Source organism: Lissotriton helveticus, chromosome 2_1 (assembly GCF_964261635.1).
Source record: "Lissotriton helveticus chromosome 2_1, aLisHel1.1, whole genome shotgun sequence".
Taxonomy (NCBI): Eukaryota; Metazoa; Chordata; class Amphibia; order Caudata; family Salamandridae; genus Lissotriton; species Lissotriton helveticus.
Window position 1 is genome coordinate 428,506,483 of NC_136059.1, and position 25,414 is coordinate 428,531,896.

At 41.2% G+C, this 25,414-nt stretch overlaps 1 long non-coding RNA gene across 1 annotated transcript in view; it reads right to left on the reverse strand.

Annotated features, from left to right (window-relative positions):
- The window catches only part of LOC144819367 (uncharacterized), a 71,940-nt gene extending 48,663 nt beyond the window's left edge, over positions 1–23,277 (reverse strand). Inside the window, exons 1-3 of the long non-coding RNA XR_013607320.1 lie at positions 23,252–23,277; positions 11,301–11,360; positions 11,137–11,202 (exon numbers count right to left, since the gene is read on the reverse strand). This is a non-coding gene — a long non-coding RNA (uncharacterized LOC144819367). The remainder of the gene's footprint in view (positions 1–11,136; positions 11,203–11,300; positions 11,361–23,251) is intronic.
- Positions 23,278–25,414: the final 2,137 nt, after the last annotated feature.

The window sequence follows — 25,414 nt, forward strand, 5'->3', positions numbered from 1 at the left end:
GTTTCAGATGAAGGATCTGTTTCAGATGTGGGACCTGGTGGATTGCACTACATAGCAGCACGTGGTTGGAGACACACCAGTGGCAACAGGTGAGCAGTGAGGCCTGGGTGTGCAGTGTCGGCACTCTCTCTCCCTGTCCCTTTCTTCTTTTCTCTGTGTCTCTCTCCCCTCTCATTCCATATTTCTCTCTCCCTCCCTTTCGTTCCGTCTTTCTCCCTCCCTCCTTCTCTTTCAAGTCTTTCTCTCTCCCTCCCTCTCTTTTCGTCTTTCTCCCTCCCTCCTTCTCTTTCAAGTCTTTCTCTCTCCCTCCCTCTCTTTTCGTCTTTCTCTCTCCCTCCCTCTCTTTCCGTCTTTCTCTCTCCCTCCCTCTCTTTCCGTCTTTCTCTCTCTCTACCTCTCTTTCCGTCTTCCTCACTCTCTCCCTCTCTTTCTCTCTCTCTGTATCTCTCTCTCTCTCCTTCGCACTCTCTCTGTCCTTTGATGAGCGCATGACACACCTTCTTATCTGGATTTTTGTCCTGCAGGCTGTGACCTACAGATTGTCCCGAGGAGAGCCGCCATGTGTCTTTATTTATGTTCTGATTTTTTTAAAATACATTTTCATTTAGAAATTGGAACGTGAATGTGTGATGCTCATTTTTGTGACAACACATGCCTGTTACCTGTTGTGATTGTGCGACATTAGGCGGGTTCTTTGCTTCATGATTTTGTGAAGTTGATGTGACATGTCTTTGCCTAGGGGGTTCCGAGGGGGTGCCCGGGGGGGTCCTGGGGGTGGTGGCGGTGGGTGGTGTTACCCTGTTGGGGCTTTGAGCTGCATGATCAGTGGCTCCATGGCATCTGTTGTTCTTCAGGTGTGGCTCTGGGCTGGGCTCCCTTTTCTGGTGCAGGCTGTAGTCCGACTTTACACCTGGTAACGCGCCTTATCGCCTGTTTTGGGTTCTTATCGCTGATCTGGCTGGTCGTACAGAAAGTTGCGGAGAGGTGTTGTCGCTCCTTTTTGCACGGGAATGCCTACTCTGCATCTCATTAGCGACAGTTGCCGGGGTCATCAGTGGCAATGTTTTTGCGGCTGCTATCGCAGGTAAACTGGTGCTATGGGCTGTTATCTCCAGCTTGTGAATGGGGCGATATACTCATCGCCACTTTGGCTGTGAAAAAGTGCTGTTAACTTGGCGATAAATTCTTGAGGCTATGCCCCCCACTTTCTTAGAGAAGGCCTGGACTTCTATCAATACAGACAATTTCTGTGGATTAGGGGCATACATTCTAAAATAGAAAATCCTGCAGACAATGGATAATAAATGCAATCCCATTATCAGGGTTGTTCCTAGCACTTTAAGTCCTGCATATATTTTTACGATCAGGGATATATTATCCCCATATTCTACAAATCCCATTACTATTCAACTGCTGTTGAGTGAGTCACTCTGGTAGATAATCCTTTTCTCATCAGTAAAGACTATCATCAAGAAGGTGAGACATACTGACCAATGCAAAATATTATAATGTTTTCTCTGACTCTGACCTTAGAGGCAAACATTAAAAAAGGCCTATATCCTTCATATTCAGATGGTGCAATGGGTCTTGACAGAGATTGTTTCATAAATACAATGTGATTATGACCCTACCATTGGAAATCAGGAGTCTTTGCAATATTCCAGTGCTACCCTAAAGGAGTTAGAGGAGAGCACCCCTTAAAGGACAAGAATTTAAAGAGTACAGATGAAGCAGAAAGAGTAGTGATATAGAAGAGTAGGCAATTATACTAATTAGGAATGAACAGAAGTAAACAGGGTAAGGGACAGGAACATGACATAGAAGGTAAGACAACTCTAATATGAACAAACACCAAAAGGAACCAATGACTGTACAATCACACTGAGTAACTACTAGGGTTAACTAAGGTAAGACTAAAATCTAGAGTAATGGAGAAAACAAAGTTTTTGTACAGAATTCTATTACAGAAAGTCACTCCGCAAACCATATAGAAAGGAGGCAGCAGAAGTGATTCTGCATCTGTGACGCAAGGATACAAACAAAGAATACACTTACACACATGAGACACTATCTTATAGTGCATCTGGAAAAACAGTAGAGATTGCTACGAAAATAGCAATATCACACGGTCACAGTTATGTTACTAAATGTTACTAAAACTACATGTAACACAAGACAAAGCAAGGGGCAATGGTTGTCTACTAGAAACCAGCAGTCAACCTCCATAAAGAAAATTGAAAGGAATACAGTTATACACTAAGGAGAACACACTAGAACACTTACCAAAACAATAAGAGTCCAAGAAAATAGGACAATAAGCAGGAGACAGAAAATAGTGTTAGGTAATCAAGAAAATTCAAGACAGCAAAGAATCAAAATACAAGCATGGGAATAGTGGGTAAAAAGAAAAGAATTAGAGACAGAACAAATCAGAACAAGAGAGGACCTAAGAAATGTCACAAACATGCAAAAGTAAGCTAACAAGGCACAACTAGACAGGAGAAACACATGGATACTAGCAGACATGCAAGGCATGAAAGGTTGTAAAGAAGATTAGAAACTATGAAGCAAGAGGCAGGGACTGCAAGAGAAACTAGAGACTGTAATAGGAGAAACAAAAGCAATAGGCAATAAAACAAAAGGCAAAAACAGGAGGAGTATGGAGCTTATTCACAAGCTAAGGTTAGAAACACAAGGAACAATCAAACGTACAACTGTATAAGAAACAAGATACACAATAGGCAGCAAGGGTAAGTGATAACACAACAAGGAATGCATTTAAAGCAAAATACAAAGAGTACAAATAATGGAGGTATATTTACAAGAATTGTAGCTAAACAGTTTTTGTGTTGGTTAGCGGCAATCTTCTTAACGCTGACAATCGCCGAAAACTAACACCCTGTTAGCAACGTATTTACAATACGTAGAGACATGGTGATTGTATCAGCTAGCTAGTGAAAACTGCCGCTAACACTCGCATCAAGGTAATAGAAAATGTGACATTAGCAAAAGAAAAGTGATGAAAGGCCAATTAGTGGCAGAAAATCTCAAGTTAGTCAGCCCAACGTCACTTTTCAGCCTCTAAAGGAAAAATAGCCTATGAATCCACCTCCAATGAAAAAAATTAAATAAAAACAATGGAATGCAGAAGGGAGCAGCCAGGGTCAAGTTTAGCACAGGTCAACAACCCCCGCAAATCTCCAAAAAGCTAGGATGACCAGCCAGAGTCCCAGGGGAAGAGGAAATGCAGAATCAGGGCCTCGTTTATGAAAAGTGACACATCATTTGGGAAAACCAGTGATGAAGTCCTTTTCATAGCGCCATCCTTACAACACCATGGCAGCAGATGTCTGGAAGCATGGACAGTCTCCAGGACCCAGAGGCCTCGATGGACATGTGCCTCAGACCTGAATTGGAGTTACTGCGGCCTGATGGAGATGGGTCGCATAGGGCCCAAGCCTGTGGGCCATGGCAGTGGACATTGAGGTATTGATGTTCGCCCTTACCTGTTAGAGAAGTATGGCAGGTCACATGGAAACACGTTGCTGACCTGTGTAAGAAGCCCACCTGGCGCTTCTTGGAGCTGTGATCAGTAGAGGCACTCCTGGGCACTGACGTAGGGAGGTTTGCATTGCATAACACGTGCCACCACTTTACCGGGGTGCATGGAGGGGATTGCCAATGGTGGGCTGTGCCTCTCTGCATCACAGGCCTGAGGATGTGCCATTGCCCCCAAGCTGTGGAGGGTGAGGCCCCTGAGGAGTGCTGAACCTGTGTGGTGGGAGCGCTGCAACTTCGTGCCTAAGGGGGCCCTGTTGCATAACCTGCATCAGGAGGTTCAGCAGAGGACTTGGTGGTGACTGCTGTACCCAGGCTTGTAAAATCCTGCCTGGCTGAGGCTTTTGCTGGCTGAGTCACAGATTCAGAGAAAATATGCCAGATTGAGCCCCGATGTCAATGTGCAGGTGAGGAAAAGGTGGGATGAGGAGGAGGCCCAGGGGTTGTGTTGGGCCCAGACTTAGCACCAATGGGTGGCACACACCATGCCCTGAGCAATCCCTGTACTGTGGCTGACCTGCATCACAGAGGGCATCGCACAAGACTGCTGGGGGACTCCACTAACTGGCTCTTGTCACTGATATCAGACATTGGTGGCAGTGGGTGCCAGGGGCACGGGGTTGGTTCAGGCCCTTGGGTACACAGCTTGATCTGTCATCACTCACTGGGGCACAGGAAATCTGGTTCAACTGTTAGATCAGAGGAGGCAACTGGGTGGTGCTGCTTTTCCTTGTCCCCTTGTAGTGAGCTATTTGTTGTACTGCGGATTTACATCGGTGCCGCTCAAACGAAGATTCCTGGGTAGCACACACCTGAATGGAGGAGAGGGGCTGGCTGGCCACACTACACAGGCCGGCACCACATGTCACACATAGTGCATGGGCATCTGCCCCAATGATGGCCCGCCTGCCGACAGGGGCAGCATCAACATTTAGCCGCTCCCCCGTGTCGGTGAACTGAGCTGCTGCGGATCGCTGGCCGTCGACGCAGGCAACATTGGCAGCCTGGACTCCAAACTAGACTCTGTACTCGCAGTGGATACCTCCCTCAAACAAACGGGCACATACTTTGAAGGATGCATAGACAAAGACAAAGTCGAATTCACCCTGGAGCCCCACAAGCTGACTTACAAGGTACACTATATTGAGCGAGAACTGGCCACAGTGTCCCTGAGTACCATGAGCATAGCTTTGGAGTGTACCGGCTAATGGCACACGTGAAGTCACTGTAAAGAACAGAGGAAAATTAGGAGGGTCTCTCCCAGCCTAAAAACATTCGGGTTTTGGGTCTGCATGAGGGAGCAGAAAAGGCTGATGCAGTGGCCTATTCTGAGATATGGTTGTGTGATCTAAGGCCAACAGGTGCACTTTCTTCATTCTTTGTTGAGGAGCAGGCCCATTGAGTGCCAGCAAGCCGCAAGCTGCAGGGGACAAGTCATAGATCCTTTCTCTTCCGCCTGCTACAGGGATCATGACACTGTCCTAAGGGAGGTACTCAAGCTGGGGGAAGCGAAAAGGGATAACGCTACAGTTATTTTTTTTCCTGACTACTCCACGGGTGCAGAGGCAGAGGGACTTGTCTCTAGTGGTTAAGGGAGGGCACTGAGAGTTGGGTATCAAATACTCCCTCCTTTACCTGTAAAGTCTGCAAGTGATCTCAGATGGTGACACGCAAATCATTGATGCAGCTGAACAGGCCTGGACCCTGCTGCAATCTACCGGTCACCAGGTGTGAAGGGTCTGCACAACAAGCTGTAATTTGTGTAGCCAATTGTACTGGGAGGCGTAGGAGGAGCATACATCCCCACTACATCTGCAAGCCACCCCCAATCTGCAGCAGGTTATACAAGAGAGGCAGAGGAGCTACATGCGGGGCTGACGATGTGCAATCGCATTAAGAGACTAGATCCCGACACTTCCCCTGAATGCCTGCTCAGCATCGTGGGCTCCACTTCGACGTGGTCATCCGGTACAGAGTCCATGCAGCCCCGTATGTGACTCCTCAGAAGGTAGATAACCTAATTTAATGTTGACTTGTTGTGTGTCTCTCCTTCTTTCACGGATACAGACAGCTCTAGAGAGTCTCTGGCTTACTGTGGTTCTTGGTCTCCAGCTTCGCGTTGCTGAAGTTCTGGTCTAACGAGGTCAGCACTTAGAGGTGATCAGGTCCAGTCGTCATCCAAACGGAACGGAGCAGTTGTCGAGGTGAGTGATGCATGTTGGAGATGGTGGTGGTGTCCTTGGTGCTCCTAGATGCAATGGGAGGAGGTCCATGGCATCGTTGAACTTGCCATGGATGAATTGTGGGAGCGCTTCTTTTATTCAAAAGCCTCACTAGCGGCACTCTTGCAATGCTGTAACATCACTTGTTTGACGTCCCGGTGGCGCAATGTGCCACAGCATGGTTACAAGGCCATGCATAGCCACATGATGTGGCTTTTCTCGGCCTTGTAAATATGTGCCCCTTTCACACATTAAAAACCGTGAAAGGGGTATTCAATGGGTGTTGCTGTGGGCATTCCCACACCAAACCAATGGAATCTGAAGCATTCCCAGGTTTATGAGGAACTTTAAACCTTCAGATTGTGACAGAATCTAACACCACCTGAAGGGTGGCATTTGGAAGGGTATACAGCAGGAATAACGACGGGGAAATATCGAAAAGCAGAAATATCGAGGTAAGAATATCGACTGTGTTAAATATCGGCGAATTAAATATCGATGTAGTAAATGTCGTTTGTTTAGAATAGCAGAAATATCGACATTGTTAAATATCGTTGTAGTAAATATAGTTGGTATAAATATCGATGTAAATAATATCGAGATTATGTTTTTAGTGGTATAATTAGTTTATTTTTTAATAGTTCTGGTGATTATTTATTTTTTTAAAGTTTTTATGTGATTAATAAATGTAATTTTATAATACTTTTTTATATTATTTAGTAAATATTTTAGGAGCGGGTTCTTGGTTTTATACGGGATAAGGGTGGGTAGTAATTTAAACATTGTGTGTTCAATTTTTTTTAATTTTCAATTTTAAGGAAATACATTTTTAATTTCGAAATTTTAAATTTGAAAGTTGAAATCAATTAATATATTTAAAATTTTTATATTAAATAAAATGTGTGAATATTTTAGGAGCGGGTTGTTGGTTTTATAGGGGATAAGGGTGGGTAGTAATTAAAAAAATTTGTGTAAAATTTTTACAAAATTAAAAATATTATATAAAAAAATTACAAATTTCGGATTTTCAAATTTGAAAGTAGACATACATAAATATATTATTCTTTTTTATTTACTATAAAATGTGTAAATATTTTAGGAGTGGGTTGTTGGTTTTATAGGGGATAAGGGTGGGTAGTAATTTTAAAATGTGTGTGAAATTTAAAAATATATATATATTTAAGGAAATACATTTTAAAATTCTAAATTTTAAATTTGAATTTAGAAATTATTTAATATATTTTCAAATTTTATATATTTTAAAATGTGTAAATATTGTTGGAGTGTGTTCTTGCGTTTATAGGGGATAAGGGTTAGTATTAATTTATTAAATGTGTGTGAAAATCTTGTAAAAATTTTAAATTTTATGGAAATAATTTTGTAATTTTGAAATTTAAAATTTGAAATTAGATATTTTTTTAATTTAAAATATTTATATATTATAAAATGGGTAAATATTTTAGGTGTGAATATTTGGGATTATAGGGTATAAGAGTCGTTAGTAATAGACAAAATGTGTGTTGAAATTTTAAAAAAATTACAATTTTTAAAGGAATATATTATTTAATTTCAAAATTTTAAAATTTTAAAATTTAAATTTTTTATATTTGTACTGTCCAGCATTTTATTTGAATTATGTTGGTCTTGGAGTTAGAATAGTAATGTATTATGGTTTACTGTCCAGTACTTTCCCTGAGTTATGTTGGATTTGGAGTTAGAATAGTAAATTATTATGGTTTACTGTCTAGCACTTTCCCTGAGTTATGTTAGATTTGGAGTTAGAATAGTAAATTATTATGGTTTACTGTCCAGCACTTTCCCCGAGTTATGTTGGATTTGGAGTTAAAATAGTAAATTATTATGGTTTACTGTCCAGCACTTTCCCTGAGTTATGTTAGATTTGGAGTTCGAATAGTAAATTATTATGGTGTACTGTTCAGCACTTTCCCTGAGTTATGTTAGATTTGGAGTTCGAATAGTAAATTATTATGGTGTACTGTTCAGCACTTTCCCTGAGTTATGTTGGATTTTGAGTTAGAATAGTAAATTATTATGGTTTACTGTCCAGCACTTTCACTGAGTTATGTTGGATTTGGAGTTAGAATAGTAAATTATAATGGTTTACTGTCCAGCACTTTTCCTGAGTAATGTTAGATTTGGAGTTAGAATAGTAAATTATTATGGTTTACTGTCCAGCATTCTCAGTGATTTATATAGTGTTTGGAAATCGATTAATATTTTTTTTATTCACTACATAGTGTTTTAATTACTTTAATAGTATTTGGAATTATAATACTGAATTTTGTTTTGATTTTTTTTTACAATATTAAAAATTTTGTGTTAATTATTTACTTTTAATATTTTGTAATGTATTTTGAAGTATTTAAGATTATGTTTAATAACATATGTATAAAAATGAATTACACATTTTCTAACATTTTTTTATTTATATCACATGCATGTAAAATTATAAAGTAACATAGTAATAATTTCTTCTAGAATAAACAGTCTTTATTGTGTTATTTCTGTTTGTAGATGGAAACATTTATACATTTTAAAAAAAATAACATTTGTATTTAGTGATGTATAACATTGCAGTATTTGTAATATATACATTGTACATTTTTAAATATAATGTTTTATTAATTAGCATATTACATTTTATTTTATTTAAATACAATTTAATATGTTAATTAATTTACAAATAATTTGCATTTACAAAAGTATATAAATTAAATTGTTAAAATGTGTCTTTTATAACTAAATAGTTAATTTAATAAACATATTTTTAATATACATTATTTTTATTATATATTTTCACATAAAGTAAGTAATGTATATTTTACAATATTCATGTTTATTTTATACATTTTAAAAATCATAACAATTTTTAAACAAAAATGTCAATAATTTGTCATTTGTTTTTATTCATTTATATGGGGATTAAGTCCTATTTTTGTTTTAATTATGCTGCCATTTTGTTTTCTTTAGTTCACTTTTTAGACTATCTACATCGTTGTTTGGATCATTTGTGAAGACGGAACCTCGCGATTGAGAGCTGCTTCGTGTTTGCTAATGTAAGTTTGATTTTAATTACTTTTAAGTTACTTTTAAGGTATTTTTTAATTAGTAGAAGTGTATATGTGTTGCTATGTGTGTTATTTAACTGTTTATGTAAAATGTACGTTTTATTTAAGCAAGTTAGTGATAGCATAGTTTGTTTACTATCTAATATGAATTTAATGTTAATGTTTTGCATTTAAGTATTACTTTATGTATTTTAATACGTTTTATATGTTGTTTATTCGCTTTGTGGGTTTATTATTTGTTTTGGGTGGGTTCTGTATGTACTTTATTTACAGGTGCCGTTTTGGAGAACGGATGGAATTGCTCTTGTTTTTTTTTTTTTTTAAATAAAGGAAATTGTTGTTACTAGTGTTTTTTACTAGTTTATATACATTTCCTTTTTTTCCGGGATTTTGGTGCGTTTTCATCGTGAATTATTTTCGGGTTCTTATGGTTCCATTATCGAGAGGATTGCTACATTGGAATCTTTTTATACCGTTGTATTTTTTTGTTTTTTGGGGTTTGTTTTCACTATGTGGATTGTTATTTGCTTGGATTGGTTTTTAAAGCATCTATTTCGGAAAGATTCTACAGCTACAGAACCGTAAGTTATTATTTATTATTTTTTTGGGGTGGGTTATGTTTATTGGTGACTTTGTATTTTAATTAGTTATATTATGTCTTGGGATATTAATTTCTATTTTACATTACATGACATAATTTAACTAATATTAAAAAAAAATGGTCTGTGTTATATATGTTTTTATGGTTTGCTATTTGTATTTTACTAAAGGATGGATTTTGCTATTAGATCTATGTAGTCTAGACCTTTGATACTTGGGTACATTCTTGTTTTTTGTTGGAGGTATTCGTACATATTTGTTTGTTTGCTTAGTTTTGGTCCTATTTTTGTTAGAGATTGTTCAATTCTTAGCTCTTGGTAGCTTTGTTCTTTTTTGATGCATTGGATCAGTTTGTGAAGTGTTGGTTGTGCTCTTCCTATTGTGGCTTGGAAGGCATTATGCCATCCTTCTACCGCGTTGTTTGTTTTGGCTTTTTGTGCTATAGTGCTAGCGTAGACATTTCACCAGGGAATTTGGAATTTAGGGTGTCTGCGGTGACCTGAACGATGTAATCTTCCTACCCAGGTGTCTTGGAAATAGTCTAACAAGGGAGTTATTTTTTTTTCATTACTGCGGTAGAAAGGACTGTCAATTAATAAATTGTAGTAATTTGCCACTTCTGTTGTTGGGACGTATGCTAGTGCTATTAATTTTTTGATCTGTTAAGCAAAGTTGCTGTTTGAGAGTATTCTATACTTAAGGTAGATTTTGGAAGTGTCTCCATATACTTTGATTGTAGTGATAATAACACCCTTGTATTGCAGTGTGTGGGTATATTTTTAGTATAGCTTGTATCATAGCTATTTCAAAGTCTATTATGATTCTTTGTGGATAGTAATTATCTGTTAAATCTTTGATTGTTGTTAAGATTTCTATGTAGGTTGCATTTGTTTTATTTGGCAGCAATGTATAAATTAAGGGGATATTAGTTTCCTGGTATTCACCGTGGATGGTATAAAGTTGATAAAAATGTTTTGGACACACTTTAAAAGTTCCGTCCATCATCCATATTTCACAATTTTTTAGTTTTTGCAAATTGTTATTTGTTGCAAAAAGTAGAATTCTTTTATCATGGCTTTGGTTATCATACATCAAGAATTTGTCTTCTTTATGGGTAATAGTATATTCAGGATATATTTTAATTTCTTGAAAAGTTTGAGGTGGAGGTGGAGTTGGAACAGATGCTCTTTTAGTTTTAGCTATTAATCGTTTCAAGTTGGGGATTGAGGGTAACTGTCCTGTTATGTTTTCTGGGACTTTGGTCAATACATTTTTCAAAATTGTAGTGCTTGTTTCTTGGGAGCCTGTACTTGCTTCTCTAAGTGTTTCTAATGCTTCCCTTACTTCTACTTCGGTCACATTGGGTGGGTGGTTATGCTCTCGTACATTTACAACATTGTTATCTACAGTTGTAGCTCTCCCATAGCATGCAGTTGAATAGTATTTGCTACATTTCCAATGTGTTTTGTTATCTTTGACATTTTTCTTGGGTTAGGTATAACCCATGTAGCTGAGCATTATTTTTCCTTTTTGAGATGTTATAAAAGTAGCTCCTTCTGCCATTTCTAGGGTAGATCTGTGAAGACATATGTATGTGTTTTTAGTAAATATGTAATACATTTATTTCAATGTTTAGGTTTAATTAGTAATTTTAAAATTATACTTACAATGTGGTTCTTTCTGTTTTTCTGATGTTTTTATTTCTTTTTATTGGAGTTTCACTGTTGTAATTCCTGTAGTTGTGGTAGAGAAGAGTTGTAATTAATAATATTGTTTGATACTTAGTTGTTTCTCTTTTGTTATTATTTATTTAAACTGTGAGTATACTTACTTAATTTTGTAAAAGCTGTTGTTTGTGCAGATGTAGTTTGGTAGATGAAGTTTGTTGTAGCTGAAATAATAAGTATTTGTATTAGTTGTGTATTTTTTTGTATTTATTTATAGCTCAGACAATGTAATTTCATTTTAAACTTTAGTTTGCTATATCTTTATTTTTTTGTTACATTTCTATGTAGGCATTGATAAGGCTGGTCATTTTTTGGTACATTTATTCATTGTGGCTGTTGTTGGTAGGATTTTTTTGTTTAAATAAAAGAGCGTTTATTTATTTTAGGGAGTTTAGCAAAGTTTTTGAGGATTTAATAGTACATAAAATGGGATTTTACTTACTTGTGTTGTAGTATAATCTGTTGTAGTAGTTGTTCTAGGTGAGTATTCTTTTCTCTTCAGCAAAGTAACCGTTTTTCTTCGAGTTTGTTCCAAAAATGGTAATTTTAGTTAAGTATGTAACTGTTTTTTGTATTTCTGTATTTTGATTGGTTTGACGACATTTATTTCAAATTCATTGGTTGAGAAGTTTAGTTTGAATTTGGTATTCGTTATTTTTTAATGAGGGTGTTTTATTTGTTATTTAGTAGTAGTATATAATTAACCGCTTCAGCGCGGCGCAGATTCCTGCACTGTGCTGAACGTTCCATTGGGCTTATGGAACCATGACGGAACGGTTCCGTCATGAGCACAGCTCAACCGACGCTCATGACGGAACCGTCATGAGCATGGAAGGGGTTAAAGATGTTTTGTATGTGTTTTATATTTATGGTTTATAATTTTAAAAATGTTTATATATGTAATGTGTTTTAAAAAATAATATTAATTGAGTGTATTTGAATTATTAAGTATGTATATATTTATTGGTGTATTAATAAATAATTTATACATACTTAAAGTATATAGTATATTTATATGTTTATTAAGTATTTATTTAAAAGGTAATAGTAATTAAATTGTTATTTTGTTGAGAGGATTGTGAATTTAATGTTAAAGAAAAATGTCGATATATTTTGTATTCGTAAATAGGGTGTATGTAAGTCGATAATAGTGGTGTCGATATTTTTGGTGTGTTTCATATTATTTTACTTATTTTCAGTATTTTTGTAGTCGATATTTTAGTAGTCGATATAATTTAAAACGATATTTTTTTAGTCGATAATAAAATATCGATATTTGTGTAAATCCTTGTTTAAGTATATGGTGACGATATTTGTGTTTACGATATTTTAGCGTCAATATTTTTGTAGGTCGGTGTTTTTGTTATTGATATTTGATATGGGATCGGTTTGGGAGGTGCTGCGAGGATAAATGTTTTCATTTCTCCTCTTTTTTTCACGTTTTCTATGTGTGAAGCATTCTGCAGAGTACAGAGACAGAGGAAATACCCTGGATTGATAGGTTTTATGCAGGTAGGTGTCCCTTCCTGCAAGACATCAATCAACTCCACAACACAATCACCCATGGCGGAAAGGTGCCTGCTTTGGCGCATGAAAGCCATTGTAGGCCAAAGTAGGGGAAAATGGCAGGGGGGCTTAATCATGAGCCCCTTGAGACATTTTAACACCACTGGTGCATCATTTTCTTGATATACTTGCAGCGTAAATTTTGTACCACATTGCACTGTAGTAAGAAAGTGGTGTACCTAGGCGTATGGTGACCTTGTAAAGCCCTGTGCCACAATATACCTTTATCAGGTATGATGTATGCAGGGTGGGCTTTCTCACACAACAAAGCCTCGTAGGAGTGGTGCAGTGAAATCTATCAGATTTCACTGTGACAATTCTAGGACACCACTGAATCAAAACCATATGCCTGCTTCATGGCAGGCGTAAAGGTGACGCAGTGCCGTAGGAATAGGCCTGTCCCATGCAATGCTGGAGTTGGCTAATGCTTGCGGCACAACTGCAGCAATGTGTGAAGTTAGCACCAACAGATACATCAGGATTCCCGAAATATCTGTAGTTGATTGCGACATGGAGCGCCAAACACTAAATATGGCGCATCCATGGTGTCTCGAGGACGCAGTGAAAAGTGTTGCCTTGCTGTTTTATCGCAGCAATGCAACACCTTTCATGAATGAGGCCCAGCAATGCTCCCTATCTTATTGAAAGGGTGCATTCCTGACCTTTTGTTTTGGTGCAGGGCCGCACAGCAATATTCCTTGCAGCATTGTCAAGCACCAAAGCATCTTATATGTAGACCCAAGTGTTTGCACCATTTTGAGACCAGGTATTTGTTTACCTTCAAATCTGCCTCTAATTGTACTTCAAGGTAAATTTTTTGGTTTTGCAACATACTAGGAAATCCTTGTAAATATCATGTAGTGTGTTTTGCAGGAGTTTTTACACTGGAAGGTCAACCTTGCATCTCATTTTCTGTAAGTCACGCTAACTAAAGTGTTCTCGTTTATGCTGGAAAATTGCCACAAACTGGAATTAGCAGCAACTTGTAAATACAGCGGAAAAAAAAGCAGCCGCAATGTCAAGAAATTGAAGCTACGGTGACATAAGGTTCTTGTTAATATGCCCAAAGAGCAGCAGCTTACTGCTTGCTAGAGACAGGAAATAGAGAGACGCAAAATGCCGTTTGGGAGAAATCTTCTTTTGCATATGTGGCCCTAAGTGGGAAGGGTATGCCCAGACGTGGGTCCCGTGTTCACTACACCACTGGATTCAAGTTAGCCTAGCTGATGAAGGGTGATGCCCTGAAACCGGTCCCAGGATGCTTGTTCCCAGTCCAAGGAGGACCTGGCTTGCCAGTTTTGCCTGGACTGTTCTCATAAGGAACATGGCCAAGACTGATTTGCATATGGCTGGGTCCAAACAGGGGTGGTGCGGTGCGCAAAAGAATGATGGATTAAACCAAGATTTTTGTGACTGGGGGTAAATGTTTGCATTGTCCAGCATTCCGCTCATCAATAGTTTCTTTTGCATATGGGAGACATCTTCAGCAATCTGAGTTGAAATAGACATAGTCTCTACCAGTCGCAGACAGCAACCTCTCAGCAAACAAGCATCATAGATTAATATGCTTGTTGTTCCATTTAAAAAAAAAAATGTATTGTTTTTTTCCCAAGCACTTTGAAAACTGTACATATCCATCACATCAGAGTGACCATGACACATTATTTACAGCATAAAGAAATAATTAAGTAAATAAGACGAGAGAGGATAATCAACACAGACAGATACAGATTGGTTATTCTAACAGAAAAGAGAAGAAAAAAGAAACAATAGGCTAACATGGTACATCTAACTAGAATAGATAAGCAATATTTAACTACCCAAACTCACTACTCACTGATTGACCCATCTACCCCACCCAACATCCATTCTCGTATAGGAGCCCAAATTTCCGCCCCAAAAATTCTCTTTCTCCTTCCTTTGCTTCTAGAAATTGCTGTCTCAAAGCTAAACATAGCCAATAGTCTCACTCTCCAATTCAAAAAAGTTGGGGGTTCGGAGCTGATCCACTCACTAGTAATACATGCCCTGACCACTGTCATCATTATGAACAAAAGTGCTATTTCAGAATTATCCAGTACAACAGGACAATCCTCCAAACCCACCCCCAAGATTACTAGTTCGCTGGTTAAGGTTATCTGCTTTTGAAACAAAATATTAAAGAACCCTTCCAAATCCTGAAAGAACCTAGTCAGTTTTGGGCATAGAAAAAACATATGAATAGAATCAGCCACCAGCAACCCACAGCGGTTACACTTGTCACCCCCTATTTTCCCCCACCGAGACACCTTCCTGGGTGAGTAGTATAAATCCCATAGGGCCATAAAGTGCTGACTGCGATGTCTGCCTGTAACCAGCACCTTATTAGCAAGTTCCAAAGATTGATTTATATTGAGGCCAGCCTCCCTTAGGGGTCCATTAGGATGACGGGCGGACTTTGTCCGCCCATCATCCTACCGGTGAATGGGACCACCCGCCATAAGGGCGGGGGTCCCGTTGTACATATTAAGATGCGCCCGCCACAGTGGCGGGCGCTTCCCGCATTTTTAACATTGAGGCGGGCGGTGCTGAAAGCACCGCCCGCCGCAATGCTAAAAATGCACGTTGTGCATTTCAATGCACAACATGACAGGCACCGCGAGGTGCCTGTTATGTTGTGCATTGAAATGCAGGGGGGTACCATAGGTACCCCCCATGTGCACCTCCACCCCCACTGAGTCCCTGGGGGCCCGCAATGGGCCCCTGCAGGGGGACTCCGCCTGCCTTTCCGTGGCGGCATTGCCGCCACGGAAAGGCGCGCCATAATGCGCATTGTAATATGGCTGGCGGTGTCTAACAGACACCGCCACCATTTTAAACATATTCCGCCCCGGCCGCAAGGCCACCGGGGCGGAAAACAGGCGGGCGGTGATTTTCACCGCTGCGGTCCCCCCCGCCATCCTAAATTGGCGGGGGGGAATTTGGCAATGGATGTCGGGCGGATGGCCTCCGCCAGGCCGGCGGTGGCTACCGCCAGCCTGGCGGAGGCAATCCGCCCGACATCATAATGGACCCCTAAGTTTTTGCTCCCATTTAAGCTGACAACTATCCAGTTCATCTGGAAGGAAAATAACCATCTTTGTATTGTCCTATCCTTCCTCATTTCCTCAATTAGCTGAATTTTTTCAAGCAGCAAACCTCTATCAAAGCCATGTTTAATCAAGAAGCTAGGTATTTGCAGATATTTGAAGAAATCCCCCCTATCCAATATATACTTCTCTTTAAGCTCAGAGAAGGCCATCAATTTCCCTTGATCCATCAGATCACCTAAGCAAGAGATACTTTTTCTCTCCCATTTAAAAATAACCTGAGGGGAGAATCCCAGTAGCATTGAACGGAGTATAAAAGTTCACTTTAGGGATTTTGCATACTCGTCTAATTTGTTCCCAGACTGGATGTGCTGCCTGGAGAGTCTTGAACCTTGTTGTCTTATAATATGACAGCTCTAAAATAGTTACTAACAAACCGTTGGCTTGTTCACCCATAATAAGTTCATATATAGATTGTCTATGAAATGCGGTAATAGGAGCATTGCAGCCCAAGATCAATGGACCCATAATCTGTAACATAGCTGCCCAGAAATACATTATAAAATGCTGGACACCCCATCCTCCCCGATTCCTTGGAAGAATCATTTTGTTATGAGCCCTTCTTATGGTATCCCCACAGAAACCTTGCACAGAGTCTATCTAATTTTAAAAACACTATGCTCGAGAACTCCAATGGAATGGTCCTGAACATGTACAAAAATTTGAGGAGAACAAGCATTATTATAACATTGCATCTGCCATGCAGGGAGAGGTGCAAGTGGTCCATCCTTTCCAAGGTTGTATTGACCTTTTCTATTACGGGTAAAATATTCAAGGCTGGAATCTCGTCCACATTAGAAGTGATTTTTATTCCTAGATATGTAGCCTCCGTTACGACAGATATACAAGCCGGAGGATCTGGCCTAGAATACAACACCTGCATTTCCCCGACATTGAGCTTATACCCAGAGAAAGAGCCAAACAGGGTTGCCAGTATTTTAATTGTTGAAAGAGCAGCTGGCAAATCCGCAGATACTACAAGAATATCATCCGCATATGCCAATGCTCTATAATCCACTCCATTCAATGTAATTGGTTTGATATCTTCATGACTGTTGATTTTAGACAAAGATAAATCGAAATATAAGGCAAATAAAAGAAGAGAAGATGGACATCCTTGGCGTGTACCGCGACTAATATTAAATTCGCTGGACAACAACCCTGAAATCTGTATAGACGCTACTAGGTTCATATAAAGTGTCTTCACAGCTTGAATAAATGATGGACAAAATCCTTTCCACCTCAGGACCTCCCACAGACAACCCAAGGAGACCCTGTCGAATGCCTTTTTGGCGTCCAACAGGATCACCCCTAGGTCAGAGTCTGTTGCTTGTGCCCAGTCCAGGAGAGTAATGAACCTCCTGACATGATCAGCAGTGTCACGTCCTGGAATAAAGCCATGCTGTACACTAGCTACTATGGGAGAGATAACCATCCCAAGACGCTGAGCCAATATTTTGGAATATATTTTGCTATCAGAATTGATTAGCCATATGGGTCTGTATGAGGAGGGAGACTGTTCCAGCTTGCCCTTTTAAAAAAAAATAACTATCGTGGTTTTCCTCTATGAATCTGGACCTGTCCCTCTTTGTGCATTTTGAAACAGAGACACAAGTTCTGATTTCAGAACATGGTGAAACGTCCTGTAAAATTCAAGGGGAATTCCATCAGGACCAACCGCTTTGCCCCTAGCTAAGGATAATATCGCCATTTCCACCTTCTCCCATGTAATATCAGCCGCCAACACCGCATTATTCTCCTCTGAAATTTTGTTAGTTCCTAAATTCCCACAAAATTCCTCAACACACCCTTCAGTATTTGTTGTTATGTCTTCTGTATGGTATGTAACTTTTACAATGAATTTTTTACAACGCACTACCATTACAACGCAGGTATTACCACGCATACCAGTACAACGCATTGCGCTGGGGGGCGCTCTAGGATAGGGAATAAGTTTAATTTTCTATCCAACACCTTCCCTAGTGTCCACGGGGACTGGAGTTGGAATAGAATATTATACTTACCACTATCCAGCACCTCTAAGTGCTATGCGTTGTAATGGTATGCGTGGTAAAAAATGCGTTGTAAAGGTATGCGTGGTAAAAGTATGCGTTGTAACGTCATACATCCCTTCTGTATATAACTCAGCATAATATCTACTGAAAACTTTCAGAATATTCATTGGTGACTCAACTACCTTATTATTATGATCACATATCTCTTCCATTCGTACTATCCCTTTGCCGGAGTCTTTTTGCTTGTATCTTCCCAGCGTCCTCACCCAATTCATAAACCTGAGTTCTATAAGCAGATAGCTTACTAACTGTTTTTTCTACATAATGCTGATGAATTCTCATTTTCGTAATAGATATTGACTTTAAAGTATCCTCTACACTCCACTGATGAGAGAGTTCAACCGAGAGTTGAATCTCCAAAAGTCTAAGTTGCATCATTCGATTTCTAATTTCTTTATTTATTTGGCATTGCTTCCCAATCGAATAACTCATTATAGCGCACCTGACACCTACTTTAAATGTGGCCCAGACAATCAGAGAAGAGGCTGTACCATGATTTATCCTAAAAAAATCCAAAATCCAGGTACACATATGCTCGCAGTATTCTGGATCAAACAATAAGTTACGCTCGAAAGTCCATGACTTACATTGACGCTGAACCTTCAAACCATAGTGCATTACCAAAGGATTATGATCCAAAATATTTCTTGGCAATAAATCTATTTTAGAATTCACAAACAGCTACCTTGAGATGAAAAAATAATCTAATTGAACATGCTTCCTATGGGGGGCAGAATAAAATGTATATCCTGGAGTACTGGCCCTTTGATTGACCCAGACATCGACCAGACCCAACTCTCTGACTAGCCCTTTCACAGCTTTAAAAACTCTAGGCTTTTTCCCCAAATAGGGGCGATTACTCCTGACATCCAAATTCCCCTCCAGGTGAATATTAAAGTCCCCACATAAAACTAAGGGAGTCGGCCATTCTGCTAATTCAATACTTAACTGATGTAAGGCTTCCGGATTGTCCAGATTTGACCCAAACAACTCACATATTGACCCTGGGAGAGCATTAATAACCAATTCCACGATGACCCAACGCCCGTAGCTGTCCCCCTTCACCCGCCTCTTCACTCCCAAACCGTATCTCATAAAAATTGCAACTCCTCTGATATTTGACCCTTGCTTGGTACACCCGAGCAGTTCCATTCCCAACTCCCGTAACACTTTACGATTATTCCAAGCTATATGTGTTTACTGTAAGCATAGCAAATCATACAGTTGAGCCCTCAACATTTGAGCCAGCACCCCTTTCTTTCATCGTTTAATCCACAGATGTTCCATATACAAAATATAAAGCATGCCATCCTCATTATTCAGTAAATTTTATCTGTTTGTACCACCAAATCAAGAAATGCAACAATACCTCTCCAAAACAGAATATGGTCATAGCCACCACCCCTCTATTCATCCTCACCCAACACCAGTCCACAGTGCCTCCCTCCCCTCCCTCTCCACCCTGCCCACCCAGCTTCCCCTCCCCCCGAGACCGCACCCCAAATGAGGCATAAGGAGCATGTCCTAGGTGATGGGAAGAGAATTGTGAAGTGCCCCCCTCCGCAGCACCCCCGGGATCTCTCATAAGCATTTTTTTCCCTCACTATGACAAATTTTACACCGTTTTTACCAGTACTAAAGGCTCCCCAGGCAAGGGAAAAAAAGGGAAAAAAGACAAAAAAAGACAAGAGGTGCAGGTGTATATACTATCTACACCTACTGGTTTCACATGGTTTTCAAGAACTCTTCAGCCTTAATCTCCGATACAAAAAAATAAGACTTTTCTTTATATACAACTTTTAACTTTGCAGGGTTCAGAAGGAAAGCCTGCCCCCCTTTAGCCTGAAAGGCTGAAATCAGTTAACGTAATCGCCACCTCTGTTGGACTGTAGCCTGACAGAAGTCCGGGCATACGAAAAAGTCATTTCCCTTGGCAGATCAACTCCTGTCAGACCTCGCAAGATCATATAGAGCTTCGCGTAACAGATAGTTATTCAGGCAGATCAGTATTGCCCTAGGCTTACCCTTAGGGCCCCCTGCGGCCCCTCTGAATAAACGGAAATCTGTTAGCTCTAATAATCTCAGTCTCCCAGTTCCAGTGTTTCAGATCAGGGAAGGCCTCGGTAAACATTTCCATAATATACCGCCTCACATCCTTCCCCTCCCTACCTTCTGCAACCCCCAAAACGCGCAAGTTGTTCCGTCTGGATCGATTTTCGAGATCAGTTAATTTCCAGTCCGTGTCTTCCCTGGTTTTTTGCAGTACTGTAACTGTTGTCTTCTGTTGGACTAGTTGATCGTCCAACGCCAATATCCTCTCTTCTGCCTCTATAACTCTTGTTGAAATTTCTCTGCATGATTTAGCAACTCGGCGCACAGTGTTCTGCAGCTTCCAAACAGCTCCCTGGGTCCGCAAGCTTTCAGACTTCTTCTCCTCCCTATGCGCCATTATTACCCTATAAATTATGTTGAGTGTAATTTAACCATCTCCATCACTATCTCCATCGAATTTTGAGTCAGAGCTAACACCACCACCTTCTCCCTCAGAATGAGATACCAGTGAATGGTCCCATACCGGCTGACCAACAGGAGTCGGAGTCCCCTTGGAGAGGGAATTCTCATGGTCTTGCATTTTACGTACTGTCTCTTGGCTCATAGACCGTTCAGAGCTAGGATCGTCCTCCTCATGCTGAGAGTCAGTTTTCTCAACCCAATCGCCCGGCACACTCTCCATATCGTTCTCCGAGACAATGGAAACATCGGACATAGAATAAAACTTCCCGCCAGATCCGGATGACTCTAAGTCATTCAGTATTTCCTCTGTGGAGTTCACTACATTAGTACTGCTCCCAATACCTTTCATGTCCACTACTACATTCCCTGCTGCATTCAAGATACCATCACCTTCGATAATTGCTGTTGTTACAATGTTGCCACTGACGTGCTCTAGTTTGGTTTTTAAGGCTCCTTTTTTCTTAAAGATAGCAGGGACCTGGTTCCTTCTCTGGAGCAGTTTGTTGCATACCTCCACTGCTGCCGCTACCACAGATAGCTCTGCACCTGTTTTCTGTAATTCACCGTCCCATGAGTGACTTACAGAGCGGCCGCTGTTCTGAGAGCTTGCCCCATCCACAGTCTAGAGATGAACTGCTGCAGTACCGCTTGTGACCACTGACAAAGCGGAGGCCGCTGCCGCAGAGACAGATCCTGTTGTGGCCGTCCCCCTGGTCTTGTCACCCTTTCCGCTCCCCATCGGGCTATCCTGATCCGCAGTGTGGAGGGGGGACAGTAAGTAACGGAAGCCTCCGTGCCGCAAAGTACACTGCTCCTGGTACCGTCGAGGTCAAAGTCAGCGAACCCGGCGCTGCCACTGACAGAGCTACTACAGACGCGTTGGAGATACTCTCCTTCATACAGGATACAAGGGATGTCCTCCGCCTCATTGACAACATAGAGGAGAGGGAGGGAGTAGACCTTTTGTTGACCCTAGATGTAGAAGCACTCAACACCAACATCCCCAAGCAGGCAACCCTAGAGGCAGTAGAATCCACCTTGCTAAAAGAAGACTGGTTTTCACCTATCCCTGTCTCCTTTATCATGGAATGTGCCACAATTATCCTGAGGGAAAACGTTTTCGAGTACGAGACTCAGTTGTTCCACCAAATACAGGGCACATCCATGGGCAGCACTTTTGCCCCCAGTCTAGCCTGTATTTACATGGCCACCTTTGAGGAGACCACTATCAGGGGTGTTAGCAATACTTACAGGGACGACCCGACTCTATGGCGCAGGTACATTGAAGATATTCTTGTACTCTGGAAAGGCAACCTGATTACCTACCAGGGCATTCTGTGAATGGATCAACACCCACAACCCTTTTCTTAAATTCACGAGTACAATCTCTAAGACTAATATCACTTTTCTTGACCTTAGGATTTGGCTCACTGAGACTGGGCTGAGCACTAATCCACACAGAAAAGAAACAAATAGGAATAGCCTCCTACTCTATGAAAGCAATCACCCTAAAACACTGAGGAATAACCTCCCATTCGGGCAGTTCCTGAGGGTCCGGAGGAATTGCTTGAGCATGTCAGACTATAAGAAGGAGGCACAATTATTACAGCATAAATTACAGGACAAGGGGTACCCCACGAGACAGATCCGTAATTCATATAAAAAGGCAATGAACAACCCACGTGAAGCACTACTTGACGTAAGAACTAAAGAGCCTTCAGACACTATAACCTGTGTGACATCTTTCACAAGAAACTCTTCACACATAAGAAAGACTATCAACAGACACTGGGCTTCCGTCAACTCTGGCGATCTTACCACCCCCCGCCCTAGGTTCGCATTTAAACGCATGGCCAACCTAAAGAACGAGCTAGTACTCACTAGGCCAAAGGCGAGGGAAGGAATTACCCAAAGGACACTATGGGACTTACCCCCAGTGGTGGGCCACTACCCATGCGGTGGTTGCTCCGTATGCAAACAAACTTACCCTTGTAAGGAGATCAATCTCACAGAATTATTTACTTGGCACCTTAAACGACATACCATTTGTAACACGTTTAAGTGTATCTACCTTCTTACCTGCCCCTGCGGTGAAAGATATGTGGGAATGACCATGAGACAGGTCAAGTTACGAATCACCGTGCACAAAAGCAGCATCAGGTGCCTCAAAACACACACCAGGCTGTATCACCATTGTTAGGAAGTGAATCACACAGCAGACAGCCTTAGGTGGATAATACTCGAGTCACACCAACACATAACGCATCAGGCGCTCTTCAGAATTGAGCAAAGATGGGTGCACCGACTGGCCACTGATAGCTAGGGTCTGAACGACTCTATCCCTTGGGGCGCCTTATCTAGGTGCTAATCCCTTATTTCTCCATATTTTTCCATTACTTTTGCGGCACCTCTGCCCGTCTACCTATGCTGTATTTCTACATTACCTCTCAATCACTACTGCAAATGTTACCCCAGTAGTATTGATGTATTTTTGCCTTGCCATGCATGCCATGTAAGACAATCAGCCTATTTCTACATTGACACCATCCCGGATCACGAAGGATCACATGTGCCCTCTTAGTACCTTGTTGTGGCCTTAGTGGTTTTCCATGGTTGACGTTTGCTGCACTAAACAACGTTACCTCCTTATATAATGTGACCTGCACCAATACACTTTTAAGCCATTACCGCCCGTACTGGTGATTATTGTGTTTTGACTAAATACCCTAGACAGAACTGGTGTTTTTACAAAGACCCTAGACATAAACGTACTTGCCTTGTGCACGCAGATTTTCTGCCCTCAAGCCTTGTGACGCGCCCCACATGTAAATCTGAGAATGACATTACCCAGTTCCGGTAGTCACTTTCCCACCGTTAGCCACCTTCCGGCTACTGTTTGATTCTTATTTGGCCTGGTTATACTACAACATGGCCGCCACCTTTGACCGCTGTTTTCCCTTACTACATTTGGTTGCTACCTTCTTTCTTCGCGCCATACCGTGCATGCGCGGTTCCCCCGACACCCCCTGCACGTGACAGGGGTGAGACAACGATGGCCGAATACAGGTTAAAAGACCGGGCTCCCGGCTTTCACACCGTTCCGGTTTCTCGCTGTTCGCCGCCGAGCCTCGTGTGGGTAGGTGTGTCTGGTGTAGTTCGCTCAGCGGACAGGTAAGTTTGATCCTCGGAGGCAACCTTATGTATATCTGTGTCTCTTAGCGTTTCATTGTTTCCTGGGGTTATTGATGCTGCAGTACTATGTGGCAGGTGTTTTTGTAACAAGGAGACATTCTAGTTCCTACGTCCATTGCCCCATCAGCCTACTCCATTCTGGCATACAATGTTGTATCTGCACTCATGATCTGGGGGATGTGCGAGAGTGAGTGAGTGGGCGTTTTTGAGCCCCTGTGACCATGTTTATAATCGGGCAAACTGGAGCCATCTCGTTTCCATCCTCCTCGTGCGCTGCCTTAGATATACGGTAGACAGCGTTTAATCGCCATGACATTGCCAGTGTGTACTTGATGTTGGTTTAAAATGGCACTGCGGGACGAGACGCTCAAGTGTTTACATTTATACTAATGCCTAACGACCTCTTGCAATATATGCTTCATTTTGTCACTTCTCTCCCATTCACCCAAGGTACCTACTATTAAGGTGCCATTACACGGGAGAAGACCGTTGAAGCCCGACAGTGACCTAAGTAGGGTGAGAATACGTACCTTATGACATCTCTATTGAGTTTACTAATTTTGACCCAGCCTTTGGTTACTACAGTCCACCTCCAATTAAACTTGTCTTTTTTAATTTTGTTTTTAACCTCACTCCACTAGCTAAGGATGAACCCTACGTCACCATACTTAGCCTGTGTTTTATTTAAGTAACCAAGCACCCGTGACCTAGGATATTGCGGACTCTGACTAGGGTTTTGCCCTATCATGTTTTCTGTCATCCCTCTCTAGGTCGCATTAGAATAAGCAGGACCTTGTGGCCTGCCTATAAGTTTCCAGTAGAAGGTAGTATTGCCCCTTCCTTGTGTAGTACAGTTCTTTCCTTTTCTAGGTCCTGATGAATTGCGATTATAGCATGAAACATGTCGACCATTAGGTAGTATATGCACTCCTGGATCATTGGACCAGTGTGTATTTCTCCTTCACCGTTTTTACTGAGGTAGCTAACCACACCATTAAAATGCCTTGTGGATTACCTAACCGTTTTTAATCTTCACTCACTTTGCATGTCTACACCACACCTAGGACCCTCATACCCACATGCAACAACTGGCAGGAACAAAAGATCTCCAATAAAGAGCCCCTTCATGGGTGCCCGTCAGACATTGCAGCGCCAGTCTGACGAGGAGCAAAACCCAGATGATGAAGCATGACACCTAGCTTGCTGGGTGGTTGAGGGTTTTAGTTCTGAAAGGGGAATGTCCCTTCTTTCTCTTTCGCTTGGCTTACTTAAACCTTCACCCTTCCCTTGGGGAACTGTGTATCTTCTTGGTCTAACATATTGTCAGGGCTTGTACACTGGACCCCTTTAAAAATAGCCCTCCTTGGTTCCCCTCCTTTGTTGATACCGTTGAGGTCAAAGTCAGCGAACCCGGCGCTGCCGCTGACAGAGCTACTACCGACGCGTTGGAAATGCCACTGAGCAATGGCGGTGTAGCGCTGCCAAACAAGCGCGTTCTTCATGGCCAATGGAGAGCGGGAACCGACGTCGGATTTCAGCAGGTATCGCCACAACATTACATCCACACCATGTAACCCTCCGGTGAGCCGTTAGTAGGGAGAGAAACACGAGGGGGCTATGATGCGGGAGAGCACTTCAGCAAGCTTCCTACACAGCCACCGCAGCTGCCGCCATCTTGCCTATGCTTGTTGTTTCATTATCAGGGTTTATGGACAGGAATATATCAAACAAGTCTGTCAAGTG